The 22,367-nt window shown below is 37.5% G+C and overlaps 1 protein-coding gene across 1 annotated transcript in view; it reads right to left on the bottom strand.

Annotated features, from left to right (window-relative positions):
* Window positions 1-22,367, bottom strand: part of LOC135077340 (GTP-binding protein REM 1) — a 183,258-nt gene that overhangs the window by 42,758 nt on the left and 118,133 nt on the right. The gene's annotated exons all lie outside the window — the stretch shown is intronic.

The raw sequence follows: 22,367 nt of genomic DNA, 5'->3' as shown, positions 1-22,367 counted from the left end.
TATATACCTATGTATAGAATATTGTTAGATTTGAATAAATTACACTAATAAAGGCGACAAAATATATCTTAGTGACATTTAGACCACAAGTGGCACTTATGAACGTCAAAATATAGTAAATAAAAAAAGGTAGCCCTTATGAGGCACTTTACATGTCTCCTTATCTTTTGGGCCCTACCAGCGCTTCGATACAAACATATTATGGCAAGTGCTGAGAAAAAACGCCGGAACAAACTCAGTTATCACTAGTTGCCTGCCTGAACATCAGGCATTTCTAATTCGTCTGGCCAAATCCTTCATTTGCCTCTGGTAAATAAGAGAGGGTCAGAATAGAACCTTACTCTTCTCATGGACGTGGTAAAAGGCGACTAAGGGGCAAATGTGCGAACATCAAACAACCTCAAATCGTCTAGCCAAACCATTCATTTGCCTCTGGTGAATACTAGAGAGTCATGTTAATAGAATGAAAACTATATGATGTGATGAGGTGTAATGAGATCGTGGGACATCCACACACAAGGCGTACATATAAAATCTAAATATATATAACTCAAAGGTGACTGACTGACTGACTGACATAGTGATCTATCAACGCACACGCACAGCCTAAACCAATGGACAGATCGGGCTAAAATTTGGAATGCAGTTAGATGTTATGACGTGGGCATCCGCTAAGAAAGGATTTACGAAACTCCATCCCTAAGGGGGTAAAAAGGGCTTCACGCGTACGACGTCGTATTTAATATTTTTTCTTTCTTTCCTTCTATAAAGATTTTTACCGGTCAATCGGGACAGTGAGAACTGTTTTGGCCTGCCTGGCACTCCTTCGCCAATGCATCACATGATTTATGTACGAGTACATATAAATAAATAAATAAATAATAATGCGAAAGTAACTCTGTCTGTCTTGCTTTCACGCCTAAACCACTGAACCGATTTTGATGTTTGCCATAGAGATAGTTTGAGTCCCGGGAAAGGACATAGGATAGTATTTATCCCGGTTTTTGAAACAGGGACGCGTACGATAAAGTTTTCCTGTGACAGAGTATTCCACGCGGCCAAAGCCGCGGGCGGAAAGCTAGTTCGTTTATAAATTGTTATTATACTGCACATTCAGAATCCCATAACAACCATGACTCGTTCCATTTCACTGCAGCGGCGCCCAGCTAATTATAAAGAGGGCGGGGCTCCTGCGTCCGCGCATTGACGTCACGATGCAGTCACGTGGTATGCGCACGAGTCGATGTTATTGTTGTCCCAGTTTGCGCCAGCAAGGAATAAGGAATATGACGGTGTTGTTTTCGATTTGGATTGTTTTTGTATATTAATAAAACTGGAAATTATTTGCTTAACTGTTATTACCATTTTATGTAAAAAAGAGGAGTCGAAATAATCAGATTTTTTAGTCTAGCTTTATAAATGTAACAAACACTCTTCTTTTTATAACGAATGTTTTTGCAATCAGGGTTCGTCAGGATCCGTTGTAAATTACAAAAAAAATATTTATATCCCGGTAGATTACCCTAACACAAAATAAATCGCACGCACACATTGTATTTTTTTAATTCTCCTGCCATTTATCGGAAAGCAATTAAAAAGCAATTCTTTGTGTTTTGCTGATCTCTCGACAAACCCAACTGTGTAATAATAGCAAGACAATCAAATACCTATGTATTTAAATTTGAATTATTGAATGGACTTATTAGCTCTCGGTGATTATACACTTGGTACGGTTAAGTTCAGTATTAGCATAGTTTATTTTATCATTTAGTAAGTGCCGGGAGAAATGTGGGCAGGCCTCCTACTAGGTGGATGGCTGGTGATAGCTAAGGGTAGCACTTGGATTGGAGCAGCTCAGTACCGGTCGTTTTGAAAATCCTTGGGGGAGGCCAGTCCAGAGGGCTTAGTGTGAGCATAGAATAAGTAATAGTATACAGAAGGTTTACTCCCCAAGACGATTTAAATAAATGCGAGTCTTGCTACGACGCGATACAGTGGAATTCAGCTCGCACAACACTGCGTGCCTACAATTTTATTTACCTACAAGGTTTGTCTCTTTCTATCGCGTGCCTCTGAACCCTTCTTACGCTGTTAGGGTTGCTGTCTAGTGAAAAAATAATATAATTATTCTACTTATTTGTAAAGAGGTACGTATGTAGGTAAGTATTACTGTTATTCTATCTTTGAAAAAATAACATTTCAAATATACTTACTTAGGATATAAAAGTACTTATTTTAATACAATGTCTTCATTCATACCTATTTTAACATAAGACGAATAAATTAAACATACCTACCTACTTACTACGCAAACACGAAACGACTTCATTCTAGACCAAGAAGCGTCACCCGAAAATCATGTTTTGTGTTTGGCTTTGCGCAAACTTACTCTGATGTTACTCGCTGCACTTTGGCAACAATGTTTTTTTGTTGAAACCTATGCATTATATGTAAAAGAACTAGCTTAAAAAAAGAGCTAGCCGTAATTTGGTGTCCCGACTCCCGCTGTTACGCTTCCGTTTCATTTACAGGGGCAGGTAATAGGTAATAAAACTATAAAATTCTTTAAACGTCATAAATTGTATTCAAAAGAAATTATTTATTAAAGGCAAACATCAAGTCCTGACGGGCGCGCGCGTGACACTCGACTGATATAATACCCGCCGGCGGGGCGCTTCGCTGTAGGTAATTATCGGATGTACCGCGCGGAGGAGTGAGCCAGGCCTGAGCCCCGATTATGGTAACTTTTAACGTCTACAATCCAGACACGCTTCATCGATTCTGCGATACTATTGGTCAAAACAGCTTACGTACGCTGTTGAACGACCAATCGTATCGCAGAATCGAGAAGCGTGTCTGGATTGTAAACGTTAAAAATTACCGTAATCGGGGCTCTGGTGTGAGTTTACATCAATCGCGCGCCCCTAGCGGAAACGTTCATGAACTAAAATTTTCATAGGTACATTTTTTTAACGCGCTAACTAGTGAGGACGTTTAATGTAAACTCACACTCAGCCCACAGCAATCAACGTCATTTGGCTGAAACGCTGTACACTGAGCGAGCGTACGAGTATGATGAAACTCAAAACTCAATTCAAACCCAAATACAGATTCAATTTCGTGTAATTCCCATTTCGTGTGCCCCTATTCACACGCCTTCATTTATAAAGCTAAACTTTATAAACATCACCCTATAACCTTGAGGCAAAATCGTTTCTCCGATTTAGTAAGCGACCCTCGAATTGGAGTAGTTTGTAAACTTGAGGTTACGTCAGCAATCTACACTTTCAGGTGTTTTGGTTTGTTATTTGGCATTGGATGTGGTGTTTATAAACAGCTTTAGTAAACCTACATTGTAATGGCACCTATAAGTACTGAATGTTGCCTTGGTTTTTACCGTAGTAGTAAATCAAAACTCATTTATATTTTGTATGTGGTCAAAGACTAAAAAGCGCTTTTACAGTGTTTCTAGTACCAAATTAAAAGGCTTTTGTTGACTTCAAAGATCTGTGTTTGGCTATAAACACCTAATCTCCTTCTTTCCTGAACACTATAATCCGGGCCTTTTCAAGGCGAGAGTGAATAGGCACTTACAGGGCAGATAATTGTACCATCCTAGACTGCATCTCACTTAATATCAGGTGCGATTGCGGTCAAATACCTGCCTACATAAAAAAATGATGCAATGTGTAAATATGTGATACATACTTTCTTTTTGATAAACTAAAAACCGACGATCTGGTGAAAGTCGCTTCAAGCACTTAGATGCGGACAATGCAGCACTGGTCGATGTAGAAATCTTTCGGTTGAAACAAATTAAATTAAAAACGAACTAAACCTACTTAAGTATTCTCTGTATACTTTTATTGTCATGTACCACAGACAACTCTCCAATTTTATGAGTTCAAAAGAAGATCAGGTCGCTACCCTCAGTTATATTTTAATACATAACCCAAACGTTAACAGATACCTTGGCCCCGGCACTAAATCCGGCTACAATAAAACGAAAAAGGACTGTCAAGTTTATTACCTCTTCGTTGTAAGGGACTTGATAAAAGATATAAACCTCACACATGGGGTTTTTATACTTTATATCGCTTTGTACAGTCAGCGTCAATAGTTCGTGACACCCAAAGTAGCCAAAAACTTCTCTACAGGTCTTTGTTACAATTGGAATAAGGTTGTGTTGTTAACTTTTTAGCCACTTTGGATGTCACGAACTTTTTGATGCTGACTGTACTTTGAGGATACGTCGACCCTTTCAGATCTTGGTACTGTATGAATATTAATGTTAGATATTATCCAGTTTTAGCTAAACCTGGCATTTATACAATTTCAGTGAGAACTTGACTAGCTGTTAAAACATTTCTATAACTAAAAATTATACTTGCAAATTAAAAGAGTAACTAACCTAAAACAGTTTAGCTTCAAAATTCTAACAATCAAAGTGCAAATTATATCTCTACTTCTCTACTAATATAATAAATGCGAAAGTAACTCTGTCTGTGTTGCTTTCACGCCTAAACCACTGAACCGATTTTGATGAAATTTGACACAGAGATATTTTGAGTCCCGGCAAAGGACATAGGACAATTTTTATCCCGGTTTTAGAAACAGGGACGCGCGCGATGTAGTTTTTCTGTGACAGACAAAATTTTACGCGGAAGGAAAGCTAGTCTTCAATAATCTCAATATCTATGAAATTACAAAGGCGTAATTTAATCTACATAGCTTACACCATAACAAAATAGATATTAAATTAATGACACACTCGCACAATGTTGAAAATTGATTAAAAACAGATTTATAAAATTGACTTCAACAAATTACGTTAGCCAAGTAAACAGGGTAGTGACAAGGCTCCAATTTTATCGCTAATAAAATTGGTTATCGGCTATTGACCGATAACGACGCCTCCAACAGAGTTTACCAATTCGCGTTATAGTCTAGCCTCTAAAAGTAGATAAACGTCTGTCTATGGGCTATAAAGATGAAGTGGCATGATTGTTTATGGTCGCCCAGCTATTTGATGGTCGTTTAGTCATTCACAGTAGTTAATTTGATAATATTCTTACACTCATTCCCTTCAACTAAGAAGATTAAGTTTAGTCTCTTTAATTTTTTAAGTTTTTACCTAGTTGGCCTTGACACCCTGTATTTACGGTAGGCCTGAAAATGTAAGCTTTTCCTCGAAATCCCGGATTCCAGATTTAGGCAAATAGAATCGTGAATCGTGACTGAAATAAAGTTTACGGCGCACTAAAAGATTTGCGTAACTTCTTCAAACCAATCCTAAACGTTTGCTTAGGTGCTTGTAAATATTTGATTAACTTAAATACTGAAGCACTTGATGTCGTGCCTTGCGTGCTCAAACAACTGCACGCAGGAAGATTTAATGAAGGCTACTGACAACGCCACTCTTGTAGCGGAGTTTTGGGCTGACACTGTGTAGGTTTGTTGTCGACACGACTTGAAGATTTAAATACTACTTACGTGTTTATCAATTCATAATAGGGATGTGACATTGTACCCATGTTTCTGTGACCTCTACAGCCTAACATGGGTTCTCAATTAGGTTTTATCCCGCGACCATTTGAATATTTTATCACACCTGTAAAAGGAACAGCCTTTTACGCAACACATTTGGTACAGCTTTACAACGACAAAAACGACTTAGCATTTTTTCACATAACCCTTTTTATGTAAGACTTAAACCTGTATTAGAGTCACTCTATTTGTGGAGTCTAGAATACTTTTGTATTTAAATAAACATGGATATTACACAAATCATCATCATTTCAGCTACAGTACGTCCAACTAAGCATAGATTTTTTCCAGCTTCCTGTAACCAGGTGGTCATCTGTCCATCTGAAGAGTAGAAATACCACGCTGTGCTTGCACGTGGCTTCCATTCCAGAATCTTTCTGCACAATCGGATGGAATAGAGTTTCGCCAAAATAAAAAAAAAGTAGATGCTATTTGATAATATTGACGGGTTAATCTACATCGTATTAAACAAAAGATGTACCTATCTACTTAATAAACTAGCGCTTAATTAAACAGTAGGTACAGTATTATACTGCTGATATTATATGCAACGCAATCTATTGATTGTAATGTGACACGACAATATAACAACAGAACAATAGTTCTAATAATAGTATGTAATATTAATACACCTCATTGTAGCACTTACATTGTAACAATAGTTCTAAGTATAGTGCAGCGTTGTGGTAGCAGCTTGACTTGCAATTAACGTTTAGCTAACTATTAGCTATTCAGTTACACGAGCTAGTTATCGCTTCGAAAGCTATTGTAAACGTTAATTATTCCAGCTGATTGTTTAGTTAGATCCTAATTGCCTTCTGTAATCAACAGAGCCTGGGGACAGCAGGTGTTATTGTACAGTGACGACACATCAGACAGCATAGATACAGGGTGACAGAAAACTCGGCCTATTTCAACTAGAGATACCTTTTATTTCCAAGTTTATGTAAGTTTTGGGCAAGCGCTTTTTAATTTATAATTTTTTAGCTTTCAGAAAAGTGAGCTTTCAGAGCTAAGTGAAATCAATACAGTGTTCAGAGTGGAGTAGTTTATTCACAAAATGGTTATTGTTAAATTTCTAAAAATCTCTAACGATACGGATCTAACTTAATTCTTGGGATATTCTAAAAATAGTAACACTCCTATAATGAAGATACTTAACTTTAACAACTGTCTATCTTACAAATGTTTTAGTAAATAAACTGTCCAAACATCATACCAATAACCTCACACCCCATAGATTATGAAACTTTGCAATCAAATTTGCAATCAAAGGAAATATAAATCTCAGTCGTTTACCTACTTTGAAGGGTTAACACCCCTCGTTTCGTCTCGTTCAGTGTTTTCGATTTCATTTTCAAATAACGTCATTGTTTGCGAAAATTTACTGTTCAACAGTGGACCATAAAGTCTTTATACCGATTCCAACAATTTATCCAGCGATTGGCAGATCAAAGCGCTCGTAACTGGTTTATTGTGGTCTGTCTCAGACGTTTTCACATTGGTAAGCTAAAAATCAAATTCTGAACGGCAACAGCACACCAACGTATCTAAAAGACAGTTTCTCAACTCATTTTGAACCTAATTGTAAAGAAACAAAGTCGGTATTGCTTTAGTAGGTTGTCTGTAAAGAGACAAAGTTCGTATTCCTTTAGTAGGTTGACAGACATTGATTGCACATTTAAATGTTTATTTTGATTTTTATGAACTGGCGAATAAAGCCTGGTATTGTAAATCGAAATGAGACGAATGGGCCACGACTTCTATGATTAACTTCTGCCCGTAGCTTCACAAACGGGATTTTAGTCTCTACAGATTTTGTTCACATTGTAATGAGATTAAGTTATTTTTGGGCGGATCTCTAATTTTTTTTCCACCTACAATAAATGTATTTCAGACAACAATCCATACACTAAGGAGAAATATTTAAAAGCCAAAACAGTCAGTCTTACATTATAGAAATAAAAATAAAATACTTCAATACTAGTTAGTAACGTGTTAGGTTAGGTCAGTAGTGGACGTCATATGGCTGAAATGAAGTTAGGTAAGTACTCCATAAAACAACAATCTAAGTTTCTGGCAAAAACACCAACAAAATAAAATAAAAACCTTTGTTACACTTCGAAATACTAAATACACAAGTACAACTTACGAGTACATCGCAAGTAAAGTTAATGAAGAAGCAATCTGATATCTGTTATTTTGATATTACAAGTTAGCTTCATTCATTTGAAAAGACGTTATCATTTTAAGCCCACGTTAAACTCTCAGTCGTTATAGCGTCTACGATGATGCATGTTTATTTTGTGGGAAATATGGAGATTCAATAACACGTCGCGTGCGATACGCTTCGTTGCCGCGAGTTAATATTATGAGGTTTATTCATATAAGATATTCGAGAATAATACAAGCTGGGGGTAAATTCTAAAGCTGAACAGTGTAGAGTAGAAAAGTCAGAAATCAAGATAAAATCATAGTAGAGTCGGTTTGCCGACGACGTCACAAAGGTAGCAGGAAAGCGCTGGACGCAGGCCGCTACCAACCGGGTAACATGGAAAGCATTGGGGGAGGCCTATGTTCAGCAGTGGACGTCCTATGGCTGAGATGATGATGATGAGTCGGTTTGCAGTTCCAATGTAGCTGTTCATTCGTTTCAGCCAAATGACATCTACTGCTGGACAAAGGCCTTCCCCAAAGATTTCCACAGCGATCGGTCCTGCCCTGCCCGCATCTAAGCACTTCCCGCGACCTTCACCAGATCGTCGGTCCATCTAGTGGGAGGTCTGCCCATACTATGTTTTCCGCAACTACATGCTGGCATAACTGTATGTATAAAAAGGGTTGTCTACATTGCATTTTTTCAGGTGGTTTGAACTCCTGAAGTACCTACATAGTAAGACTGTCTTTTAAAAGTCCATGTCATAAATTATGTACTGTGATCTAAAGTTATCAATTTTTAAGTATGTACCTGATTGTACCTACACTCAAACACTTTCAAACAGCGTGTAACTACATATTATTAAGTATGTTGTCGACCCATAGGCGCCATGTCTTGATCACGCTATACTAATTTGCATCAAACCCTTTATCTTCAACATTACCCGTTTAATGAATTTTCCTTTGATACAGGAATCGGGTCGTCACACATTAATGGAGTAAAACGATACTCTTGATCGAGTAAACATCTTTTGATCGACCAGTTTCATCCACAAAAAATATCTTAATAACACCAGGAATTCAAATATTAAAAATACAGACTACAATGTGTTTGTGTAAAAAAGTACATGAAATGTTTTGCCAGATTGTACAGCGCCCCTTGTGGTTACTGTCAAGAACTAAAATCGTCGAATTTATTACGCAAACACGAGTAGGTACTAGGTACAATACATTTATGTAAACGCATGGTATGAACCGGTAGACGTCGTGTGGGCAGGCCTCTCACTAGGTGGACCGACGATTTGGTGAAGGTCGCGGGAGGTACCTGGAGCACCGGTATTTGTGGAAATCCTTAGGGAGGCCTTTATCCAGCAGTGGACGTCATTCGGCTGAAACGACCGAACGAACGAAACGCATGGTAAAACTACGTTTTTCAAAGTATACTTGTAAACATTGTGGTGTCTTATGGGGCTATAAATAGGAGCTATATTGCGACAAGTATACAGCCTGATGTGTTGACTGTACAAAAATGGGGATGAAATTTTAAATAAAGTCCCTTGAGAGATGACGTCTTCCGCCTTCCTTAATAAAAGGATGAGAAACTCCTCCGATGCTTACAAAATTGGCTCGCTAAGCAACCATTAGGTAGTATTATATGAGAGCCTTTCAAGGGTTTGTAAGCAGTGTATTGGGAATGTTTATGATGCTATGAGAATAACTCGATAAAAAATATTAAGGGAAGGAAAGCAAGCGGAAAACCAGTGCCCTAGTTAGAAGAAGAGAGTTCGTCGGTGAAAAATTGTAGAGGCGAGTGATAAATTAAGTAAAAAGTGTCTGAAGTCTGAGACTTGAGTTTGTCACGGAGTCTAGGTAGAATAGAAGTAATAAATAAATAAATCATTTATTGCTTTACAAAAAAGGAATTACAAAAGAAAACTTATGGTAAAAAGTTGGAAGCAACTGGAGTGAATTAATATCGGAACGTAACCAAAAATTTTAACTCTCTTACAAAATCTAGATTTTTTTGAAAGAATTTAAAAAACAAAATACGGCATATCGATGTAATTGAAATACCTAGGTGTTATCTATACTATTATTAGGAAGAGAAAAGATTTCATTATTTATTTCGTTTTTTCACTATTAGAAATCCTACATTTAATTCTGATGAACATAGGCGGTACGCAGTTCGTTGGGTCAGCTAGATCCTACTTAATATTATAAATGCGAAAGTTTGGATGTCTGGATGTTTGTTACTCTTTCACGGAAAAACTACTGAATGGATTTTGATTAAACTTTACAGTATTATTATTTATAAGCCAGAATAACATATAGGCTTTAATTTATGACGATCTGTGACAAAATAAATTTCACGCGGGTGAAGTCGCGGGCAAAAGCTAGTATGAAATAAAAATTTGTTGTCTGACTGTACTATGTGGTTTCATAGGGTAAATACCTATATGTAAATGGCTTTATCAATGTAAATAGGGGCCGCAGTTCTAATGAACCGCACGGTTCCCGGGCATCTGTCGCCGGATCAAACGTTCGTTCGCCGCGGGCTTTGTCGTTCATTCTTTCTTTTTCCATTCGTATTTCGTGTTCTAAAAATAATTCCTTCGTTTTAAAATTTTATGAAGTGCAGAACATAAGAGTAGTCGTTGTTTATTTTTGTCATGTTTCGTTACTTTTAACCAATCACAAAAAAGTGGGAATCTTTGTTTTTGTCTCTATCTTCTGTATGACTTTTACACGTCACACCAATTGAATGATTTACCTAACTAATAATTTTTAGAAAGGCAAGGGATGAAGACTCTTTCGGCCTATAGATTTGTAAAAAACCATATCCTCAGTGTCATTGTTATCTTTGTACTTTTTGTCTTTATTTTTAGTAAACATAAGCTCGTGAATATATTATATTTCTGTTCGATCTCGCATCTCTCTATCTTTTATTCAAACTTACAAATACCTACAGTAGGGTGGAGCGTCATTGTATGGTTAAAAAAAAAAGTTACGTAAACGAACTTGAATACCTGCTAAAAGTTGCATGAGAGCAAGATAATAACAAGGATATTTTTATTTTATTTTTAAAATGTATTTTTTAGCCCTCTACCGTCGTTTTAATTTATTTATTTTTTATTGTATGGGAATTTTCTAAAATCTGTGTATTATTAAACAGAATAATGAAAATAGAATTAATTTAAATGTGTTTTGTAAATAAAAAATAAATTTTATGAATTAAACAGTTTTATTCGAAAAAACACTATTAGAAATAATTAAAAATTATGTGGAAAAATCACAAAATTTAGATTTTTTTTTTAATTTTATTTAGAACATTGCAATTCTAATGGTATTGAAAGATGCCATTATATTGCTTGTTCAATTGTTTCCAAATCCATCTTTTGCTTTAGAAACATTCACTATTTTAAAATTAATTCATATCAATGAAAGGTAAACTTCGGATTTTTGAATGCTCTAATACTCCAGGTACTTTGTTGTCTTTTCTTGCTGCCATTATTTGTCTCAAGCTCTCTGATATACATAATTGTTTTTCATAGTACATCAAAGCTAACAAAAGATGCTTAGGGTGTGCAAAAACGTGACTCTTTGAATAACTCGTTTAATAATTTTCTTAACATTTGATTCCAAAGACTTTAATAATGTAATCAATTTCAGTCTTGCTTTGCTTGATCTGATCTAAACTTCCTGCAGCTATTTTTCTAAAATTTTCTGATCTAGTGAAAATGCTCTTTCTAATAATGTTACTTCTCATCTTTTGGACAATTACAAGTGCTCAAATTACTAGACTTATAAGAAAACTATCTAATAGTTCTTGTATGCATTTTTTCCATTGCTGTAGTTTAGCGTTGAAGTTATCTGATTGTTTTGGTTATGGAAAGCGAATGAAATGTGAATACTTATTGGAACAACACTTTAACCAACACTTTAAACAAAGATGTTTTATTCGTTGTATCGTAACAACAGGCTAAGAAGTTTTCCTCTTAGTTTCGACTAAAATTTGAGAAATTTTTATTTTATTTCCGATTAGCGACCCGCCCCTACTTCGCATTGGTAGGTACAACGTAATGTATTATACTTAAAAACCTTCCTCTTGAATCACTCTATCTAATTTAAAAAAACAGGTGTCAGTGGTAACACTGATTAAGGTACAAAACAAATAAGGAGATCCTAAAATAGGTCACAACGAGTGCTTAATTTCGATTTTATTTTGACTTTGGAACAATAAAATTAGACAACGCAATTACGAACTATCTACTTGATTCATATCAGTCAACTAAAGATAAAGACATAAGACAAAGATAGAAAGAAGAAAATAGGTAACTGGACTAATTCTGATGTCAATAGTTCAAATTGCAAAGTTACCCGCAGACTGTGAGTTTTGCTTATAATCGGCACTTTTAATAATGTATTGATTTAAGTTTATGACAAGCTTATAATGATATACAATTATTTTTTACGATGTATATTATATTTAAAGTTACAAAAATATATTATTTATCAAATAAAACCTATTCTAAGGTAATTTATAATTTTTGCAATAAAGTCCTATTTTTTCATTTTTATGAAATATTCAAAAGCCAGTAGAGGGCTAAAAAATGGTCGCAATATTTTTTTATTTATTTTTCTCGTAATTGTTGCAACAAGATGCAACTTTTAAGAGGTATTCACAAACGCAAATGTAAAAAAAAATTTTTCGCTCCACCCTAACCTACAGTCCACATTTCGTTCACAACAATAATGTTAGTTGAGATACAAAATTACATGTTTAATCAGAATCTGATGTACATACTTAATAGTGCCTTTACCTACACACGATTACGATGGCTAATTGCTCAACTGAACTATAGGCTCAATTTCGCCTCTGAAAGGTGAAATACATCATTCTCAAACACATTCTTTTGGGTCGTTGAAATACCACGGGTAATCGCTATGACTTCAGTCCCAAAAGGGGCCCGTGTGCCGGCTAATGAAGCATGTACGGAACCGTGGACACCTGTCGAGTGCGGGCCGGATCAAACGCTTTGTGACCGAGCAGATAACACCGTTCATTCCGGTTCGCTTTTTTCCATTCATTCATTCACTCGTTCTAAAAATATCTTCGTTCAGTTAAAAGCTAATTGAGTGCGATTGTCGATATTATGAATATTAGCAATGTATAGTGTTATAGACTAGGAACTAGTGAATGCCAGACCTTTGTTATTTTATAAAAGCTGAAAGTTTTTCAGTGCATGCTCCCAGCTCGTAGCTATATACCGTAAAAACTACCGTAAAAGTTAGGCTTACTGTCCGAGGGTATGCCGAGTTAGGCAAAGAACAAACGCCAGTTCCAGAGCATAGACAATTTATTAATAAATCAAACTCAAGTACTTATAAGCCGGAAAAAATATTTTGATATCGCGATCTAAGTAAGAACAATGCCATCTATCATCTAAAACCGAAATTAACATTTAACACTAAAAGCTTATTCAAGACGGTACCTCGAACATACCGCCCACCAAGGACTTATTAGTCCTTAACCAAATAAGAACTCATACAGTAACTTATGCTGAAGAATAACATTAAAAAACTAACGATTACGGAACAAAAAGCATATTGAACCTCTATGCATTAAAGTAACTAGGTATATTTTAAAAAAGCTTGTAAAAAATGATCAGCACTTTGAAACATAAATCTATTATCAACTATTTCCTAAAGATTAATTAAAACGTAACCCTTCGCTCAACTCATATTGACTAATATTAGTTAAAAAAAAACAAATAAATAATATTACAAAAAAATCTTATCTCAAACACTATCATTAGTCGGCAACGGACAAAGTTTTGAAGCTGGACGCTGAATACTAGAACCTTTATAACGCAACGTTACAACTCGCGTGATATTGTCAGCACCCGGATGAAGACTTACCACCCGCCCGTACAGCCATTTCGCGGGAGGTAAATTATCCTCTCTTACTAAGACAACGTCGCCTATCTTCAATTCCTGGGATCTAGTCTTCCACTTGAACCGTTGAAAGAAAGGACAATGGGCAAAATGGTACCCGGCTCCAATAGATATGTGTCTAGTATCGTTTGAAAGGTCTCACCAAGATGAACAACTTTTACTATGACCACCAGCCTCAGATCTGGTTGTGTACGAAGATATACATACTTTTTTGCAGAATGGTGCCCGGCTCCAATAGTTATGTTTGTAGTGTCATTTGAAAGGTCTTACCAAGACGAACAACATTTACTATAGCCACCAGCCTCAGATCTGGTTGCGTTCGAAGATAAAGATCCTTTTTTGTAACTTAAGTATCATACAGTATGAAGGGGGACGCGCTCGGGGCAGGGCACCGACGAGATGGTCGGACGCGGTGAGGAAGACGGGAGTTTGCATCGTGCGGTCCACACAGCTTATGACCGCAGTCTGTGGAGGAACACTATCTGTGGTCGCGATCCTCATCAGTGAGGGACCGAGGAAGAAGAAGAAGAAGTAACATACGTGTCCATCGTATGGTACTTAGGTTATGCGAGGCAGGAAGGGTTTACTGCTCCAGCATCCTTCCTTTACTCTATAATTATTGATGGGGATAATAATTGTGATATAAATATTTTTATTTAAAGAAGTACTACCCCCTTATTAATAAAAAGTTACACCTAGGAAGAACCTTGGATTAAAATGACATTTCCATACCAAATGACAATTTAAGCCAGAGTTCAACTAGGGTGTAACTTTTATTAATAAAGGGGTTAAAGTTTTATTACTTCTTAAGGGTTTTATTTTATTATGGGTTGCTAAAGCGAATAAACCCACAAGACCCAATAAGTCCACCTACAAGATGGACCGACGACCTCATAAAGGTAGCGGGAAAGCGCTGGATGCAGGCCGCCACCAACCGGCCATTGTGGAAATCATTGGGGGAGGCCTATGTTCAACTGGACGTTCTATGGCTAAAATGATCATGATGATGATTATGAAAGCTAATAAAGGGCTAATAGCTTGGGTAGTTCATCGTAGGTATAATCCTTTCCTTTTCAATGCTTCTTTTAGTTATATTAATAGATTGTAGTCATAATACATACTCGTATACATGGATGATTGTGTTATACTTTCATTATAATACTTAGTGGAATTACTGCTTTCAAAACGTGAATTAGAACTGGCCCCATAGCAGACATTTTCCTACATCTAAAGGCCTTTTAAAATATATATTGGTTATGGCTATTGGAGCGGGTACCACTTTCCATACATTTGTGCCCATCATCCTTTGTTAGATATTCTTTTGACCAACGTCGCCAGAAATGTTGCACCATTCTCTGGGTCAATTGCCAACGGCGCAAACTATTTGTTTGTAAATCGTTAGTTATACTAACGTCAGGAACAGTCAACAGTGGCTCGCCTATCAAAAAGTGACCTGGCGTTAGCGGGACAAAGTCATCAGGATCACTACTAATTTGAGACAAGGGTCGTGAATTAAGGCATGCCTCAACTTGACTCAATACAGTCGTCATCTCCTCGAACGTAAGAGTAGCATCTCCAATAACTCTTCTGAGATGGTGCTTGGTGCTTTTTACCCCAACAATCCACCAAAATTGGGAGCGTGAGGAGGAATAAAATGCCATTCGGTTCCATTATTGGCCAACATACTCGCTACTTCCTTGGAGAACGACGATCTTTCCTTAGATAACAAAATTTTCAACTCCTTCGCCGCACCAACAAAATTTGTTCCATTGTCACTCCACAGATGATTGCATCTACCTCTTCTGGATACAAAGCGTCTGAATGCGGCCAAAAACCCATTAGAAGTCAGGTCAGAAACAACTTCGAGGTGAATGGCTCGGGTTGCCATACATATAAAAAGACAAATATATCCCTTATATGCCTTATTTCCTCTTCCTTTAGAAACTCTTATGTTTATAGGTCCTGCATAATCCACACCGGAATGCAAAAATGCTTTCTGAGGCGCTACCCTACAAGATGGCAACTGGCCCATTAACTGATGCCTGGTCTTGGCGGCAAAACGAATACAGGTCACACACTCGTGAATATGTGACCGCACAAACATCTTTAACTTTATAACCCAGTACTTCGATCGTATATAGTTGCAGGTAAGTTGTTGGCCTCCATGCATTGTTTTTTCATGGGCATCAGCGATTAAAAGTTTGCCCAAATGCGATGATCCATCAATAATAATAGGATGTTTATTACATTCCGGCAAGTGTGATCGTTCTATCCTTCCTCCGACCCTTAACAAATTGTTATTGTCCAAAAATGGATTTAATGTCGATAGTTTACTCTCCTTCTTAACATTTTTATTTTTCAGAATATGCTCAATATCTTCACGAAACCAGCTACGTTGATGCATACGAACGCAACAGGTAAGTGCTTCCTGTATTTCAGCAGCTGTAAGGTAGGGCAACGGTTTTGATTTAGGTGTTGCCGTGCTCTTCAGATCCAAGAATCTTCTGCAATAAGCAATCACTCGTACCGTCTTCCAAAACGACGAAAACCTACCAAAAAAAAACTCTGAACTATCCTCGATTGAAATGTTATGCACTTTTACGTTTTTAGCCTCAAGATCGATTTTGGTACATATTGAAAGTGGCTTCGTATATTGAATTTGGTTCTCCTTTAGCCAACGTGGTCCGTTTCTCCATAATTCATTGAAAGTCAACTCGAACGGTGGAATCCCTCGCGAAGCGCAGTCGGCGGGATTCTCTTTAGAGGACACATAAGCCCACTGACAGGCATCTAAAAGAGTCAGTATTTCAGCCGTGCGATTAGCCACAAAGGTCTTCCACCGACTAGGGTGATCCCCTAACCAAGCCAATACAATGGTGGAGTCTGTCCACGCATGTAGTTTAGACTTATCAATGTTAAGTACTCCGGCGACTTCTCTTAGCAGCTTTGTGACTAAAACCGCTCCACACAATTCGAGGCGAGGGATAGAAACCTGTTTTATTGGAGCAACTTTCGTTTTCGCTGTTATTAGGTGAGAAGTTATTGAACCATCTTTGGATATGCATCGGATATATACCACTGCAGCATAAGCGGCAGTAGATGCGTCGCTAAATCCATGTAACTCCACCTGTACGTCACTGTCAGCTCTATGTACCCATCGAGGTAAATGAAAGTCTACTAGTGTCGCCAATTCTCTTCGGTACAGCTCCCACTCTTGTACTAGTGACTCAGGTAATTTGTCATCCCAGTCAAATCCAGAGATCCAGAGTTTCTGTATGAAGATTTTAGCTGTTACAATACACGGTGAAATCCATCCAAGAGGATCATATAGTCGACATATTTCAGCAATAATTCCTCGCTTCGTTTTAGGTACAGGAGCCTCAGCCGATAATCGAACTCGATAATCAAACTCGTCGGTATTCCGATTCCAACTTAAGCCCACTACTTTGGTTATTTGATCTTCTTTAATCTCTCGATCTGTCCTTATATTTTCATTTTCAGACTTCAATAAATCTATCTTGTTGCTAGCCCACTTTTGCATTACAAATCCTCCTTTCTCGAGCAACTCATTCATTTCTTCATACATTTTAAGAGCTTCATTTTCAGATTGACATCCGGTTAAAAGATCGTCCATGTAAAAATCGGTTTTTACTCTACTCGCCGCCAGCGGAAAGTTATGACCTTCATCCACAGCTACCTGTTGTAATGTTTTGACGGCTAAGTATGGAGCGCAGGACGTCCCAAAGGTTACAGTTAACAGTCGATAATCTTTAATTTTATCACCCTCGTTTTCTCTCCACACTATTCTTTGATAATCAACGTCTTTTTCTGCAATCTTGACCTGTCTATACATTTTAACAATGTCAGCAATGAGACAGATAGGATGTAGTCGCCATCGCATAATTGTATGACGTAACTCCGGTTGTAAAGTTGGACCCACCATCAATGTGTCATTCAATGACAGTCCGTTTGCACTCCTATCGGATGCATTGAAGACTACTCTTGTTTTCGTAGTGCTTCTGTCCATTCGAATAACCGCGTGATGTGGTAACCATACCCTTTTCTGAGTCGCATCCGTCCCCTCTGTGACTTCTTCCATATGACCCAAACTCTTATATTCTTGCAATACCTCAGAATAATCTTTTTTACTATCTGGGTTTTTGCTCAGTCGTTTCTCAAGACTAGCTAGTCTTTTCACAGCTACAGATCGCGTATCACCATAATCTTGTGATATATTTGTACGAAAAGGCAACTCTACAACATAGCGACCGGAATCATCTCTTTTCGTGGTTTTCTGATAGTGAGTTTCACATGCTTGCTCTTCCGGTGTTAACACTCTCTCCTTTACTAAGGGGGGTTCAGATTCAAGCTCCCAAAACCTTTTCAGCAGTTCATTTTCTTCTAGTTTGACATGTAAATTCAAAATAACATTATGGCAATTTTGCTCCTCGTCATTCCCGCCCACCTGACCCGACAATACCCATCCCAGGTACGTATCCTGCGCAATAGTTAAACCTGAAGGACTCTTGATTAAACCTTCTTTCAGAATAGTACAATAAACTTCGGAACCTAACAAAACATCTATTTTGTTGGGTGAATTGTATTGTGGGTCAGCCAAATTGATCTTACCTAATTCTTGCCAGTTAGGTAGTACAAACCTTTTTTGCGGTAAAATTGACGTAACTGTGTTAAGTACGTGTGCCTTAACCTGTAACTTGAATGTGGGGTCATTGAGCGACTGAATATTGACCATAACCACATACTTCGAGGTTAAGCCGCTCTGACCACCACCCAATCCAGAGATGCTACTCTTAGCCGCAATTTTCCTCAGACGTAACAACTGTACGGCTGCTTCTGATATGAACGATGCTTGCGACCCTTGATCCAGAAGTGCTCTCAATATCAGAGGATAACCATTTATGGACTCAGCTTGGATCAAAGCTGTGGCTAATAAGGTCTGATTAGAACCCTTTCCTGTCACAAAATGGCTTACAATGTCCGCGATCTCCTTCGTCTCACAAGACGATTCTGGCTGACTTTGCTCGATTTCTGAATCCTCAGACAATTCAGTGGCTACTGCTGACGTTAGTGAATATGGTCTACCATGGAGAAGCGTGTGATGTTTACCGTTACAAATCCGGCATTTAGTAACGACTCGACACGATTTTCCAGGGTGACCTTTCCCAAGACAATTAAAACAAAGGCCCAGTGACTTTACTATATCATAACGAGTTGATACATCCTCTTTGGCAAATTGACTACAGACATATAACTTGTGACTATCCTTGCAGTGTGGACAAATATTATCAACGGCTGTGTGGAGGACTTTCATTTGATTAGGTTTATATTTGGTTTTATTAGGCTCTATACATTCCAATGCGCGAAAACGACCTTCCAAAAACTCTTTGAATAGAAAATACGATGGTAACTCTTCACAGCAATTATTTACGTGCAATTCCCATTGTTTCCTACTTTCCGCGTCCAACTTCAAACTGACAATATATATAATAATAATCCCAGGATTCCGTATTAATTCCTAAATTTGACAGTTCATGAATACAATCTGAAGTGGTATCTACCAGCTCCTTTAAAGCTTGTGCAGACTCATAATTCATAGTGCGTTGACTAAACAATCGTTTAAGAATGCAATTAGACATAAACCTTTTGTTATCATATCTTTTTTGTAACAGATCCCAGCATTTTTTATAATTTAGCGTAGTTATAGGTATATGTTTAATCAATTGTTCAGCTTCGCCTGTTAATTGTGTTTTTAGATAATGTAAACGTTGGACATCATCAAGAGTTTGATTGTTGTGAACTAAGGAAAGAAATAAATCTTTGAATGATGACCAATCAGAATAATTACCATTAAAAACCGGTATAGATATTTTAGGCAGCTTGACATTATTGTCTCTCATTTTGGAATTAAAACAAGGCAAATCTGAACAATTGGTACTTACAGGATTCAATGACATAAGTGTAGCTTTTAATTCACTTTTATATACTAAGTACATTTCATAGCCGACTCCAAACACGTCGTCCTCGATATAAGTACTTTCGTCTAAATCCGCCTTCTCATATGATGCTATAATTGACTCATGCCGCTCCATGAACTTGTTCATCAACGCCTCCAAAGCCTCCAGTCTAGCCGTGACGTATGTTTCGGTAATACGATCCTTGGGCGATTTCTTGAAGTTTATTCTTCCTTTTTCTATTTGACTTTTCAAGTCACCCATTACTCTGAGTTCTGCATCCATTTTCGCAAATTTCCCAAGTCCCCAACTTGCCGATTGAAATTTTTCTAAGTGTTTGAACTCACAATTTCGCTTTGAAATCGGGCATAGGTTCCCCGTAGTGTCACTTTTTGCGAAACTATTCTAAGTCCTGAACACTTAAACATCCAAAGTACTTACAGGTTTAACTTGCACTTTAATATTTTCCACATTTTCACTATCACACCATTTTCAATTTCAATGTATCAACACGTCCCGTTTTCTGTCACTTCACCAAATGTCAGTACTGTCACTACTGTTTTTCTTTTTAAAACTTCATCGGTCTTCGTCTGTATCCAGCCAGCAGCGCCACTGTCCAAAACCAAATGCACCAACTTCGACACACCTCGTAGTTTGCTTTCTTCAAAAATGCTCCGTCTCGTAAGGACCCTGTCCGAGGGTATGCCGAGTTAGGCAAAGAACAAACGCCAGTTCCAGAGCATAGACAATTTATTAATAAATCAAACTCAAGTACTTATAAGCCGGAAAAAATATTTTGATATCGCGATCTAAGTAAGAACAATGCCATCTATCATCTAAAACCGAAATTAACATTTAACACTAAAAGCTTATTCAAGACGGTACCTCGAACACTTACGTTATTGCCATGTTTTTTTTTATAATATTCGTATAATGATCTATTATAGATACTTGCACAACAATTAGCAGTTGTTTCCTCATCTGCCTCATTAGTTTTGACCGTTATAACTCTTGCCAGGCAATCATTTTAGGGTTTTAGTGTGATGATGATGTGTTCAGAATCTATTTCCGGAATATATTTATTTATTTTATTGTTAGAAAACAAACAGCATTTGATTTACATCCTTGCATTGCAAAGGCAATAAAGGGTTTTTGTAAAAGTATCGAGTAATACGGAACCCTAAATATGTGATCGGTCTGTGATCAAGCAAACTCATACAACAAAGGAGGAAATAAATAAAATACACACATGATTATTCAAGCAAATTATGTGTTCGGAGAAATGATTTGCCGAACGTCTTCATTTCTTTTTTCATATCATCCTTAGGAAATTCTCGAGTAGCATAATGAGGTGTCTCCAGCGTTTTAATTTCGTTGACGAATTGCGGGTGTTATTGTAAGGGATGAACTGGAAGAATTTTATTTTTTCCTTCCCGAATTCTTGGTATGTTTTTGCGAAATTACTTATAAAGGATTTTTTAAGAAATTGGAGTTGCTCGGCTATGTATTTTTTGGTAATTAGGTGAGTTAAGGCTGTAGGTAGGTTGTAAGAGAAGGTATGAACTTGACTTTGTTTTGGACGTAGACCTTTTGTTGCACAAGCGCGACGGAAGTTTGGAAAAACTTAAAAGTTCCCTCCTGTCAGATGCTACAATATAATAAACTCACAAATACATATAATCATCAAAAATATTTTATCCAACTTAAACCAGTATTGTAGCACATAATATGTTCTTTAGTTTATTGTTAGTTCTTTTTAGTAACATTATCTTTTCAGAACAGTTGCAATACAGCTAGTGCCCCTTTTGCAGTTAGCAACTAAGAGTAGGCGCACACCGTTGATTTTTCGTCGGCCAATAGTTTAGTCGGTCAGTTGATCAGTATGGGCATGTATGGGAGTGCGCACACTACGCCGATTTGATTTTGCCGATTCTTCATACAAATTAAAATCGGGCACGACTATCGGCCAACTAAAAATCAACGGTGTGCGCGCCTACTAAAGTTACAAGTTAGAGAAAGTAGAACGGTCAAGTGTAAGTTCAACTTGCGGCGAGCTTCCGTGGAAGCTTTACAGCTTTTGTGTACTTAGTTTCACCATTTGCAACTCTATCCACTGTATTTGCACTAAGTAGTGAAGAAATTTGTTTTTGGAAAGTGTGATGTTTAAAATTATTTTTTTCTGAGACGGATTTTTGGCAAACCGTATTGAGGTTCATAGTAGGTACCTACTACGTATTAAAATTCTTCTGTTTACCTTCTTGGCCGAGTTGCACCAGTTACTTTGACTGGAGTGGAGGCCGCGTACCGGAAAACGCAGTGTGGGACGTCCACCCACAAGGTGGATCGACGACATCATAAAGGTAGCAGGAAGGCGCTGGCCGCAGGCCGCTACCAACCGGGCAACATGAAAAGCATTGGGGGAGGCCTATGTTCAGCAGTGGACATCCTATGGCTGGGATGATGATGATGACTTTGACGGTAACTATAACGCTAACCGATGTTTTTTGTAAGGAATTTGACAGATTTTCGACGTTTATTAAAGTCAAAATAAGATGGTGCAACCCAGCCTTTTAAGATAAAGATACCTATTTACACTTTTACAACTTGAGTAAAAAGCGTACCAAGTTTTACCACTTTGTTTTTCTGTTGTTTTGTTATTTCGTCCATGATGGTAACCTGAGCTTTACTACCGGGTGCTCTGGGATATACCGTCGACAGCTTATCAGACTATACATT

The sequence above is a fragment of the Ostrinia nubilalis genome, chromosome 13, assembly GCF_963855985.1.
Source record: "Ostrinia nubilalis chromosome 13, ilOstNubi1.1, whole genome shotgun sequence".
Lineage (NCBI taxonomy): Eukaryota > Metazoa > Arthropoda > Insecta > Lepidoptera > Crambidae > Ostrinia > Ostrinia nubilalis.
Note: the sequence above shows the minus strand (reverse complement) of the source record. Positions and strands in the feature narration are given on the sequence as shown.